This window comes from Pongo abelii, chromosome 10 (assembly GCF_028885655.2).
Source record: "Pongo abelii isolate AG06213 chromosome 10, NHGRI_mPonAbe1-v2.0_pri, whole genome shotgun sequence".
Lineage (NCBI taxonomy): Eukaryota > Metazoa > Chordata > Mammalia > Primates > Hominidae > Pongo > Pongo abelii.
The window spans coordinates 129,192,497-129,204,426 of record NC_071995.2 but is presented as its reverse complement, the minus strand read 5'-3'; the positions used below and the strand labels follow the sequence as shown (position 1 = coordinate 129,204,426).

At 45.0% G+C, this 11,930-nt stretch overlaps 2 long non-coding RNA genes across 2 annotated transcripts; both read right to left on the bottom strand.

Annotated features, from left to right (window-relative positions):
• Positions 1-871: 871 nt before the first annotated feature.
• LOC129049282 (uncharacterized) lies at positions 872-4,800 on the bottom strand. The gene is made up of 2 exons (XR_008512260.1): positions 4,390-4,800; positions 872-1,980 (listed from the first exon to the last, which is right to left on the bottom strand). It is a non-coding gene; the product is annotated as an uncharacterized LOC129049282 (long non-coding RNA).
• Positions 4,801-6,604: 1,804 nt separating this feature from the next.
• Positions 6,605-11,579, bottom strand: LOC134759537 (uncharacterized). Its single transcript, XR_010135855.1, has 4 exons — positions 11,443-11,579; positions 11,085-11,305; positions 8,012-8,126; positions 6,605-7,187 (listed from the first exon to the last, which is right to left on the bottom strand). It is a non-coding gene; the product is annotated as an uncharacterized LOC134759537 (long non-coding RNA).
• Positions 11,580-11,930: the final 351 nt, after the last annotated feature.

Here is an 11,930-nt window from a genome sequence, read left to right as displayed (position 1 = left end):
TCTTCCCCCAGCCCCTCTACTGACCCAAGCATCTGGTTCTGTTTATTCTATTATCAGACCCAAAGGCCTCTCAAGCTGGTGCACGTTTTTCTTCCTTATCGCCATTGCTCCAGCTACAAATCTCTTCACTTCTTTATTGCCTGTTCTCTGCTTCTCTCTCCAAGGTTATCTTTGCTACCGGATGCACAGACTCTTCACTCCAATCACTTCATACTGACATTTTTTCGGTCCTTGAAATTTGTTCTTCTCACTTGCACGCCAGCTTTTGCAAGTACGGTTTCCTTTGTCCGGAATAGTTAAAGTGACTTACTTTTTGCTTGGCTAAGTCATGTTTACTCCTCAGGTACCAGTTTAAATGTCATTTCTATGTAAAACTTTCCAACTTCCCTATAACATGCTCTTTTACACATTCCCATCATACCCTATTCTTTCACCCAATAAAAATAATTTAATGTTGGACCTTCTTGTTATGCCTGTTTATTCATTTGTATGTCCGCTGCAATTGCTAATTTCATGAGAACAGGGACAGTCTTATGGCTAGCACGCAGTAGGTTCTCAGTAAGTGTTTGTTGGATAAATATGAAAATTGAGATTCTATGCTGTGTTTTCCAGCCAATCAACTTTTGCTTACCATTAGCTCTTGTACGTGACTTCATGGGTACATATATAGAAGTCATGATATTCAGAGTTTAGGCATGAAACTAGTCCTTCATACATCTTCCCTATGTTTCATAAACCTCATCTTAGATTTGCATGATGTTTTGGTTCATTAGCTTTGCATTTTAGATTTGTTTTTATGGAGCACATAATAAGACTTCATGGCAGTGTATTTGTTGAGAAGTTGTTGAAAAAGTAATTACATCCCAAAGAGTTTATTTTCTAAAGCCATCAATCAAGGGAATTTATTCATAGCTTAACAATGGGGAGATGAACCTATTTATAATTACAAAGGACCTTTCCATTTTAAAGGAAATACTGCACAGCCTTTTACTCAAGAAACATTTTGCATGTATTAAAAAGTCATAAAAATACGGTACTAACAGAAGACAGGTAGACTATTTTGGTCATTTAGTCAATGAACAGTTTCCTTTTAAAACTGAATCATACATAGTGCCCATTCACCTGGGGGGAATGCTGGTTAAATTCTTCAGTAGTGGTGTAGCTTTCTAGGTTAGAGTGGTTTTAGTCGACAAAGAAAATCGAGATACGACTTCCGTGTCACAGACAGTTGCTGTATTAAAGAGCTCCTTTGTATATGTAATAAAATAGAAGACGTTTTAAGCACTTAGAGAGTTCCACATCTAAGATAGCAGTCCCTGTAAGACTAGATCTAACTTACCCTATTGTAATGGAGCAGAAATATATGAGACATGATTTTGTTTGAAATATTGGATCATTTTCCTTTGATTCTGTGATTTCTAAGCTACCCCCACCCTCCTCTGTGACTTTAATGCAGTCTCCCTTCTGTATCCTGGTGCCTTTCCAAACCAGGCAGGTGTGAGAACAGTTCTGCATGCGTAAGTCAGCTCCCCAAGGAGACAGTTTCAAAGCAAAGTTACTTTCTTGATCCCAGGGAGGATAATATTAAAGAATACAGTGACCAGACCAGGAAATAAAGATACACTGAATTTTGAATCAATTTTCAGACCTAAACGTTTGTAAGAAGAAAAAGAAAACATCGAAAGTGAGTAAAATGGGCTATGGGAGAAATTTAAAAGTGGATAAATCCACCGATAAGAGCATACATTTCCTTTGCTCTGCCTTCCAAAGGAGCTTCTCATGCAAAACTTCACGCTGGTCAAGAAAAGGAGGCCAAGAAAAGCTTGTGCTAAAACTCTTACAAGGTTGCCTTTTAAAAAAAACTTTACTGGCCAGGCGTGGTGGCTCATGCTTGTAATCCCAGCACTTTGAGAGGCCAAGGTGGGTGGATCACCTGAGGTCAGGAGTTTGAGACCAGCCTAACATGGTGAAACCCAATCTCTGTTAAAAAAAAAAAAAAAAAAAAAAAATTAGCCAGGTGTGGTGGTGCATGTCTGTAATCCCAGCTACTTGGGAGGCTGAGGCAGGAGAACTCGGGTGGCAAAGGTTTCAGTGAGCCAAGACCATGCCATTGCACTCCAGCCTGGGCGACAGAGTGAGACTCCATCTCAAAAAAAACAAAACCAAACCAAACAATAACAAAAACAAAAAATACTTTACCCTATTGCCTCTTTTCATCTGCTAACATAAAAAAGACAAATTATCTCTCTACTGCTCCAAAAATATGTGTGTTTAATACAATCTCTCTCAATGCAAGTGTTTACACTTTCCTATCAAACTGCCTCCCTCTTGTAGAGTCCCATTCTTGACTCAACCGTGAGCATGAAAAGGCGAATGCTCCCCCTGCCCTGAACACAGCATTGATGCAGTTAGGATACAGGCTGAACTGCTCCAAGAGAGAGCACAAAATAGAGGCTGCCCCAAACAACAGACAAGAAAAACACTTATTTCTATCTCTCCCTACGGGACAGAGGGGCAATCTGGGGTGGGTCCTTGTCTTCTAACCCTGGGCCACTGGCTGCACCAGCTCTTGCCATTCCTGGCCAGGGCTAAAGGGAGAGCTCCAAAATAGAGTCTCTAGCTGGGTGCATGTGCCGAACCTGGGGATAACTGAGGATAAAGCCCCTTGGCTGCCCTGCACTCCATGCTTTGGGTGAAGCCCACTCAGCCCCACTCTGACAAATGTGCCTCTCAGGAGGAACAATCGTTTGTCCCCTTCCAGTGCACTACTGGCCAATATCTACTGCTTTTCCAAAGATTTTAGTTTTTGTAATCCTTACTTATAAAATTACAGGTCACATGGCCCAGGCGTCAACTACTAGTGAATATACAGCTATTCAGTCATTCATCAAATGTTTACTGACCACTGGAAGGCAGTGAGGGACAGAACACACAGGTAGCTAGAGGAGCAGGGGCCAGGCAGAGGGAGCTGCTTGCAGAGCCTCTGGATGGCAGCGCCTGGAGGGTGGAGGAACAGAGTGGCCTGGAGGAGCAGGTGATGGAGAGAAAGGAAGCAGACACCCTCAAGAAGGTAGTGGGAGATCAGGGCACTGGGAGCCTTGAAGGCCATTGTCAACTCAAAATCCTCTACTGTGGTGGCCCTGGGAAGCCTTTGGAAGGTTTGAGCAGAGGTGTGTCTTGATTTATCTTTAAAAAAACATCTTATGTTGCCATGTTGAGAATTAGACTAAAGGTTGCAAAGATGGCAATAGAGAAGCTGGTTAGGAGGCAATTGTGAACATCTGGGAGGAGAGATGGTGGCTTGCACCAGGGCAGTAAGCAGCAGCAGGGGAAGGTCACATTCTGGGTCTTTTGAAGGTGGAGCTTGTAGGATTTGCTGGTTGTTTGGATGTGGGTTTTGAGCAAAAGAGATGAGTCTAAGAGTTTTAGTCCAAGCAACTAACTAGAAGGATAGAATTAACCACCAACTGAATTGGGGGCATCGTGGGCGAAGCATGTTTGGGAGAAAGACCAAAAGTTTGGGTTTGAATATGTTAGATTTAAGATGTTTCTTAGATTTCCAAATGGAGGTGTTAAAAAAGTAGTTGAATACGTGGGTCTGAAGTTCAGGGAAGTGGTTCAGCCTGGAGAAGGAAATTTGGGTCTGGAGTTCAGGGAAGTGGTCCAACCTGGAGAAGGAAATTTGGATGGATTGGGGAGTAGCTTGCATATTGGTGGTAATCCAGGTCTTGACGTTGGCCATGTCCAGTGAGTGCCCGATGTGGGGCACAACTGTGCTTCCCCCTTGCTGCGAGGCAGGGTCCTGGGTCCAGTTCTGACCAGGCTCACACCGTGGTCAGGTCCTGTCACACTTCCTTTCCCTCTGGCATGGAGCCTGGCCACGTGTCAGCAGTTGTGTTAACCTACATCCCCCCCTCCCCGGGGGCAACACGGGACAGAACTCCCCCGGAGATCCGTGAGGAGCCTGGAACCTCAGCAAGAAAGGAACCTTGTTTTTTCAGTCATGTTGGGTTTCAGTTGTTTATGATCTCAACTCACCGAGTCTGCCCTGGCTCTGGACATGGGTATGGTTCAGATGCTAGGAATAGTAGTCAAATTATAATGTAGGGAAATGGATACGTAGGGATTTATTTTTCTGATTTCTTTGACATACAGTTTGAGCCAGGAAATACTTTCATTTTCCAAACTGAAATGGAAAGAAGTTAACTGGAAGTTAAGAAAGTTGGTTATGGCTGGGCGCAGTGGCTTACGCCTATAATCCCAACATTTTGGGAGGCCGAAACAGGGGGATTGCTTGACCCCAGGAGTTTGAGACCAACCTGGGCAACGTAGTGAAACCCCATCTCCACAAAAATAAAAAGAAAATTAGCCAGACGTGGTAGTGCACACCTGTAGTCCCAGCTACTCAAGGAGGCTGAGAGAGGAGGATCGCTTGAGCATGGAGATTGAGGCTCCAGTGAACTACCATTGCACCACTGCACTCCAGCCTGGGCAATAGAGCAAGATCCTGTCTCAAAAAAACAGTTACATATCATGACTATTTCACTAGCAGCACGGAATGGCTTATCTATAAGATGTTTGAAGGTTCGGTGCTGTCTGAGTGCCTGCCTCAGTCTCCCCCAGCTTTGGAAAGCAACTGGCCCCTCTTCTAGTGGTCTGCTTTGAAACACATTCTATTATCTATATCTGTACCTATATATCTACATCTATATTTACATCTATCTCTATATATCTATATTCATAGATTTTCTTACTAAATGCGGCAATAATGTCAACAGCTCACTTTAACTGAGTGTGTACTATGTGCTGGCCCTGTTCTCTATTTTGTACATTCACAGAAGCCCCGCAAGGAAACTGCCACATGCCTTAGAGTTCCCAGGTGCTGGAAGAAGGCACCCTAGAGCTGCACCCCCAAACCCCATGGCAGGCCCTCAGCAGATGAGGTTTGCCTTGCACCACCTCTCCCTCCTCCTAACTTATTTCTGTTTTGTGGTTCTCTCCACAGAGGTAAGCTATTAGAAACATTTATTTCAGCCTACATACATGATGTTTTCTAAAAACCATAACATTGTTCTTTCTAAACTCCATGCTTTGGACAAGCTAACATTCCCTGCCACTGTTCCCCATTGTGTTTTACGGAGGCAGCAGATGTTTGTGACCTGCAGATGGGGTCTTGTACTCTTTCCCAATTAGTACCCACAATAACCCAGGAAGAATGTTATTCTCACCATGGGCCAAGTGGAAGCAGAGGTTCTCAGACTGTGAGCAGCCTGCCCAGAACTCACCAGGGACGATGATGGAGCCAGGACCCAACCTGATTTAATCCCACTCAAAATATTCAGTAGGTTGAATGACGATGCTTGCAAAGCAGTGAAAGTTGAGGGTTTCAGAGGCTGTTAACTCAGCGATTCTGGGGCCATCTAGGGATGCTGGGACCTCTGGTCACCCTATCTCTGGATCTGAAGTACTTAACACTGACTTGTTATGGCACCAATAGGCAAGGCCAAGCACCCACTTACTTCAGGAAATCACATTTATGGCGTATTTCCTAAAAGGCAAACATGTGTCTCTTTTCCCCAATCCCCGCCTTCCTCGTTAAAAGTAAACCAAAGCTGGGCATGGTGGCTCATGCCTGTAATCCCTTCCAGCCCATTGGGAGGATGAAGCAAGAGGATCACTTGAGGTCAAGAGTTCAAGGCCAACCTGGGTAACATAGTGAGGCCCCATCTCTACAAAAAAAAATAGTTGGGTATGGTGGTACCGAAGAACCACTTGAGCCCAGGAGTTGAAGGCTGCAGTAAGCTATGATCAAACCACTGCATTCCATCCTGGATGACACAGTAAGACCCTGTCTCTAAGAAAATGAAAATAATGAAGTACAAAAAAACCCCAAACAAACCAAGGAATGGACATGGAAAAACAGCCTTTCAATGTGGCAGGACATTGATAATGGCCTTCAATATTGCCTTCAGAAACCTCTGCTGGGCTTCCAGCTCTGGCCTCCTCCGCAGGTCACTAAACCCTCCCAACAAACACAGACCTCGGCACTTGCCAGGAGGGACAGCTTGCCCTGCCCCTGCAGCCGCAGCAACACAGGGCCAAGGCCTAGCCACAAAGCCGTGCCACTCACTGCCAATTAGTTCTGTTTTCAGTATAAACAGCACTGCCTTAAAGAAAAATACAGCTTCCCAGAGCGCAGAACTGTTTATCCCCCCATCCGCAAACAGGTGAGGGATTGTCGGCTCACTCACAATGCAGGAAAAGTGGGACACTTGGCTTGCTTTCCTGCAAACTGCATTTTGAGGAAGGCCACCAGGAGCCCTGATGCCGAGTCACAGAACAGGCCTGACTCTACAGAGGCGGAAGGCAGAGAATGAGCAGAACAATGATCCTATTCTCTACCCGCTTTCTGGCAGATTTTTTTTTTTCCTGTGATTGTTGTTGGAGTCTGTGACAAATAGTCCGCAAATACCGAGCACTGGCAGAGCCGCCGCGAAAGGCCTTTGCGCCCAACACAAAGGCATCTGTTACGCGGTGCACCTCCCATCAATGAGCGTCCGGCTCTTATGCTGTCTTTGTTTAAAAGGAAAAAAAAGATCCTACTTAAGCAAAAGTAAACCACAGCCTGATACTGTGCCAACTATATTAACCAACTTCTCTTCGGAGCCTTTGAAGTTGGCAGGGGGCAACATGCTTGTGGTGCGAGGAGAGAATGATACTTTAAGCGATTCCTTTTCATCCCTTTAACTTAATGAAAGATTAATGGCCTTGTTATTTTTGTTTCTGCTCTTTTTTTTCCCCTTTAATATCCACCCCCACCACCCCCACCACCCCTGCCATTGAAATTGAAAATCCCTCCCGATCGTGGTTTTCTGGATCAGTGGGTTTTGTGAATACAACTCCTGCCCCTTCGTTACCATCCGCAAACTGGGTCAATGACTCCAAGCCCAAAACATCCAAGTGTCTTCAAGGAGGAGGTCCCTGGTGGATGAACAGGTGGGTGGCAGCCCAGGAGAGCTGGATTTTCTTCAAACAAACCCCACCTCCTTTGAGTCAGGCTGGAATGCCTTGGCGGGGATTTATTTATGTTTTTCCTTGAAGATGCAGTGCAGTGTTTTTGGCACCATCTTGGGAGGCGGGCCGTGTGCTGATCAGGAGGTGGTCACACGTCACAGGCCCAGTGAATCCTGCTGGCGGGGAGGCAGGAGGGCACCAACACAAAGTTGTTCAGTCAGCAAGAGCCTTCCTCTCCCCCCGCAGCCACTCCATTTTCCAGGCTTGTTCTCCTCCCCGTCTTTCTCTTGCTGCTGAACGCTAACTCCTTCCACCAACCGTAGGTGCCAAAAAACACAGGTGTCATTCCGGATACCAACTCACACTACCCTCCCCACCCATATTCAGCCGATTACCAAGACCTGTTGGTCCAGTCTCCAAACATATTTCAAGGACAGCCCTTGCTATTCATGCCCTCTTCCACCCAAGCACACACTACCTCACCCCTTGCCTGGAGAACATTTGGAGTCAGCATCTTCTTTCTTACTCTGCAGCCAGTGGGACCCCTCTAAAATGAACATCGTGCTACTCTCTTGCTTAAAACCATCTGTGGACCCACGATTCTCTTAGAGGAAAATGCCAACTCCCTCCTGGGGGCTGGAAGGTCCTGTGTGACCCGGTTCCTGCCCAGTTCTCCTGGGCTCCACACAGTCCTCTGTCTTCCCTGGGCCCCGTGGGGGCTTCAGCATCAATGCCATCCTCACCTCCTCACAGGATCAGCTTCTGTGGTCATCCCAGCCTCAGGAAAGTGCACCCTCTGAGACCCACGGCGTCCACACACCATCTACAGCATCCTCCCCACCCCGCCTCCTTGTGCTGATGTTACTTCTATCCCTTTACCCCTGTTTTATTTTCTTCTAAACACTCATCTTTACGGGAATGTATTTGGGATGGATGGCCCAGCTCCTTCTATGGGAATGCCAGAGCCGTGGAAGCAGTCATGGTAAGTTGGACTTACCTGCCCCCTGGTGACTGATGAGTGCCCTCCTTGTGCCTGGCACGCTGCTGGGCGGTGATCCAGGCCACCTCCCTCTATTCATGGGGAACAAATGGCATTTGCCTTCATTGTGGCCCTAGTATTCAAAGCACCATGTGAAAAGAACAATTCAGTAGCAGAGCCCCATTGAAGACTCCAGAAATGGTCTCAACTATTTGGCCAGCTAAATCCAAGAAAAGTGGATGCCCATATGAAGACACCAAGGAGATATTTAGAACATGGCCAGAAGTCCCAAGCTCATTCAGCTGGATAGAGTCGCACATTTAGTTTGTACCTGGCCAGCTTCTGCAAACTCAGAGATTGATTACTAAGTGAAACTCAACAGAACAACCTAGAAATTATGTTACCTAGAATGGGGTAGCACCTGGCTACTCACTGGTTCTGCTAATTCAAGAAAAATCTAATGATATCTCATTATGAAAGGCAGTAAGAGGCTGCACTTATTCAAAATTTCTATTGCAGATAAATTCCATAAAACCCGGGAAGGCTCAGCTCCTGGTGAGACCCCCAAGGTGGGGTGGAGCTGATGAGACCCCCCAGGTGGGGTGGAGCTAATGAGACCCCCCAGGTGGGGTGGAGTATATGCCTCTCTGCACCTTCTCAGACCTGACTTGTACATCCCATATTTCATGTGGATCTTCGATAGATAATTGTCTTCCAGAATATTTTAAAACCTCCTCTAGGGCTGAAAATGAGTCTTACTCATCCCATAGTAAGAACTTGGTGAGTGCTTGTTTATTCTAAGATCTGTGAAATCCTGTAACTCAGTGTAAGACCCTCCCATCAGCAGAGGGATAAGCAAAAGGCAGCCAGGCACAGTTGTTTTGCTTGTTTGTGGGCACAAATATTGCTCACGTAATTTTAATTTCATGTATGTGATTGAAAGTTTCTGACACATCCCCATACTTACCCCAGTTCTAGCTACATCAATGATTCTCACGTTTTGGTCAATTGTATTTTAAAAACTCTTAATTCCAGTGAAAATGTATGGTAGAGAATTATTTGGGTCCTATGATTCTTTAGCTTGGGATTTTCAGACCCATTTTTAGCATTTTACGGCTGACTTTCCTGCCAATCACTAAAATGGAGGAGTGTTGGGCTGTGCACACCTGACACAGACTGTCCCAAGAAAGGGCTGTTGTCTCGTTTCCAAGCAAACAATGGCCATGTTGCATAAATGCTTAAACCCTGTACTTGGAAGAATTTAATGAAGACAGACCCTGATGCATGACATTAAATACATTCTCTTCTTTTAATAACTCAAGTTGATTTCAGATCGGGAATTACAGTCGTCTAATACTATGAAAATTAAACAGAAATTTTCTGCCATTACACCAAGCAGCCTGCTTAATAAATCAGTAATGAAAAAGAATAATTTATTATGGCTTGTGAATTCTGACAGCTCTAAAAAGATGTCCTTCCTCTTCCCCCAGAGGGAGAACGGAATTTTCTTTTTACCTTCAATACACTGGCATTAAGCATAATTTCTCTGTCTGTAGGACTTTACTATTGAAGAGGAGAAGGGATTAGATTTTTACATCACAACCTATTTTAAGCAATTATAATCCACAAGTAATCTTTCTCATTCATCCCCCCTGGGGCGAGGAAGATGTAAGAGACTGTTCTGGGGCCTCAATTTAGATCAATGTTTGCATTCCTACTTGCTGAATTAGCTGGGATTCTGGAGTGTGGAGCCCATTTATCTCAGACGCTGTGAGAATGTGGGCCTCACTCACAAAAGGAGGTTTTTTGCCGATTGAGTGCCACTAGTGCAGTCAAATAACATATCACCCCCATCCTTTGCCCTCGAACATGTCTTTTGGTCTTTGGCCTCCTTGTGCCAGTGTAGGAAGAAACTTCTCGCTTTGTGGGAAGCCATTTGGGAGTTAACAACCTGGCTTTCCTTCAATCCACTTAGATTTCTGGTCATTCTCAGCATCAGGTAGTTGTGCACTGGCGTCTGTTCATACAGGCTTTTTTTTTTTTTTTTTTTTCCCAGGAATTTTGTGAGCCAGTTGTAAACACAGTATTATTAAAAATTAAATTACATAAATGTACATTTAAAGAAATTGTATTGGAAATAAAGGTAGAAGAGAACTCAGAGTTTCAATGCACTCCTTGATGATCTGTGCTCCTGAGGCTCACTGCATGGGGGAAATGCTCGCCGGGGACTGTGCGCATCTCTTCCCATCTCTGACTGGTGAGTCATGTTGGTAACTTGAAGTTGCCCATGATGGGAATATTTACACCACAGAAATTGGCAAACATAACAAATCAAGTGTGTTTATTGTATTTATTGTATTGTGGTCATTTTGTTTTCCTGAAGAGTTGATTATTAAACCTTTACCAGCACACTGCTGGCAATGCGGGAGGGGATGGGTGAGAGCAAAGACATTCCTAGGCTTAAAATTAGCCGTGGGAGGCCAGCACCTGCCTCTGAGAGCCACTAAAAGTCACTTATTTATTTACAATCTCTTTTATTTGTCCAACACCTATTGTGTCCACAGCACTAGGGATATGGCCATAAGCAAGGCAGATGAGGGCTCTGCTCTTAGAGAGCAGACATTCTCATGGATTAAGCTCAATGGGTCTGATAAATTGACCAACGTGTTAGAGCATAGGGGGCCAGGTTAGATCAGACGGCCAAGGAAGGCCTCCCTGAAGAAAACTTGTTTTATTTCCTTCATAACCCTTATCAAAATTAAAATATGCTTATTTCTGTGTCATCCTATTGATGATCTGCTCCCCATGCCCCCAAGCCTTGAGTGTGTGCCCCATGAGGACAGGGACTTGTCTGTCTCAATCTGTATCCACAGGGTCTACTGAGTCAAAGTGAGAACACAAGGCACAATAGATATTTGTTGAATGCATTAAATGGGACTTGAGCTGACACCTATGAAATGAAAATTATTCCTGTGAAGAGGCAGGATATGAGAGACCCAGGCAGTGGGAATAGCACCTAGAAACCTCTGAGGTGGCAGAGGTGGCCAGAGCAAAATCGAAAAGGAAGAGTGAGGTTAGACCAAGCACTTACCTACAGAGGAATGGTTGGCAGAGCCCATGATTCTCCTCTTCCTTCCCCATTCCTTCATCTCTACATGGTTCATGGGGGAAAAGGCCATCAGCTTTACCTTCCAGTCCAATAGTTCTTTCTTCCGCTGTATCTGATCTGATCTTCAATCCACCTGAAGCAGGGCAGGCAAACCCCACACTGGGCTTAGCCCAGGAAGGATTTTGACTGTGCTTAGGCGCGAGCTGGTGGTAGGAGGAAGCAGCTTTATGGAGGTGCAGGGTAGCAGCCCTGTGACCACCACACCACAGCAGAGCAGGGCCCATAGGCAGTGCCTGAGAGTATCAGCCCAGGGCAGTTCTGCATCCATATTTATACCTACTTTTAATTCCATCCCAGACAAGGGTGAGCTTATTCAGAAATTTCTAGAAAAAGGGTGGGAACTTCTGGGTCGTTGTCTTGCAAAAGGGGCAGTAACTTCTGGGTGTTGCCATGGCAATGGTAAACTGACATAACACTGGTGGGCGTGTCTTATGGGTGTTCCCATGGCAATGGTAAACTGACATTGCACTGGTGGGCGTGTCTTATGAAGGGCTGCTTTCACCTCCTTCTTATTTTTCAGCCAGTCTTTAATCTGGTCTGGAGTCCAGACCATGCCTCCAGAGCTATGCCCCGCCTCCTACTTCACATCCGTTGACTGTTTTATTTCCAACACTATTTTTTTATCTTAGAATTTCTACATGCTTCTTTTGCAAATCCACACATTTTTAAGGTGTTCTATTCTTTTATAGTTTTCCATCCCTTTCTTTAGTTTATGATCATTCTAAAGACTTCTGGGATAAATAAGTTCAACCTTGACATGATATATTA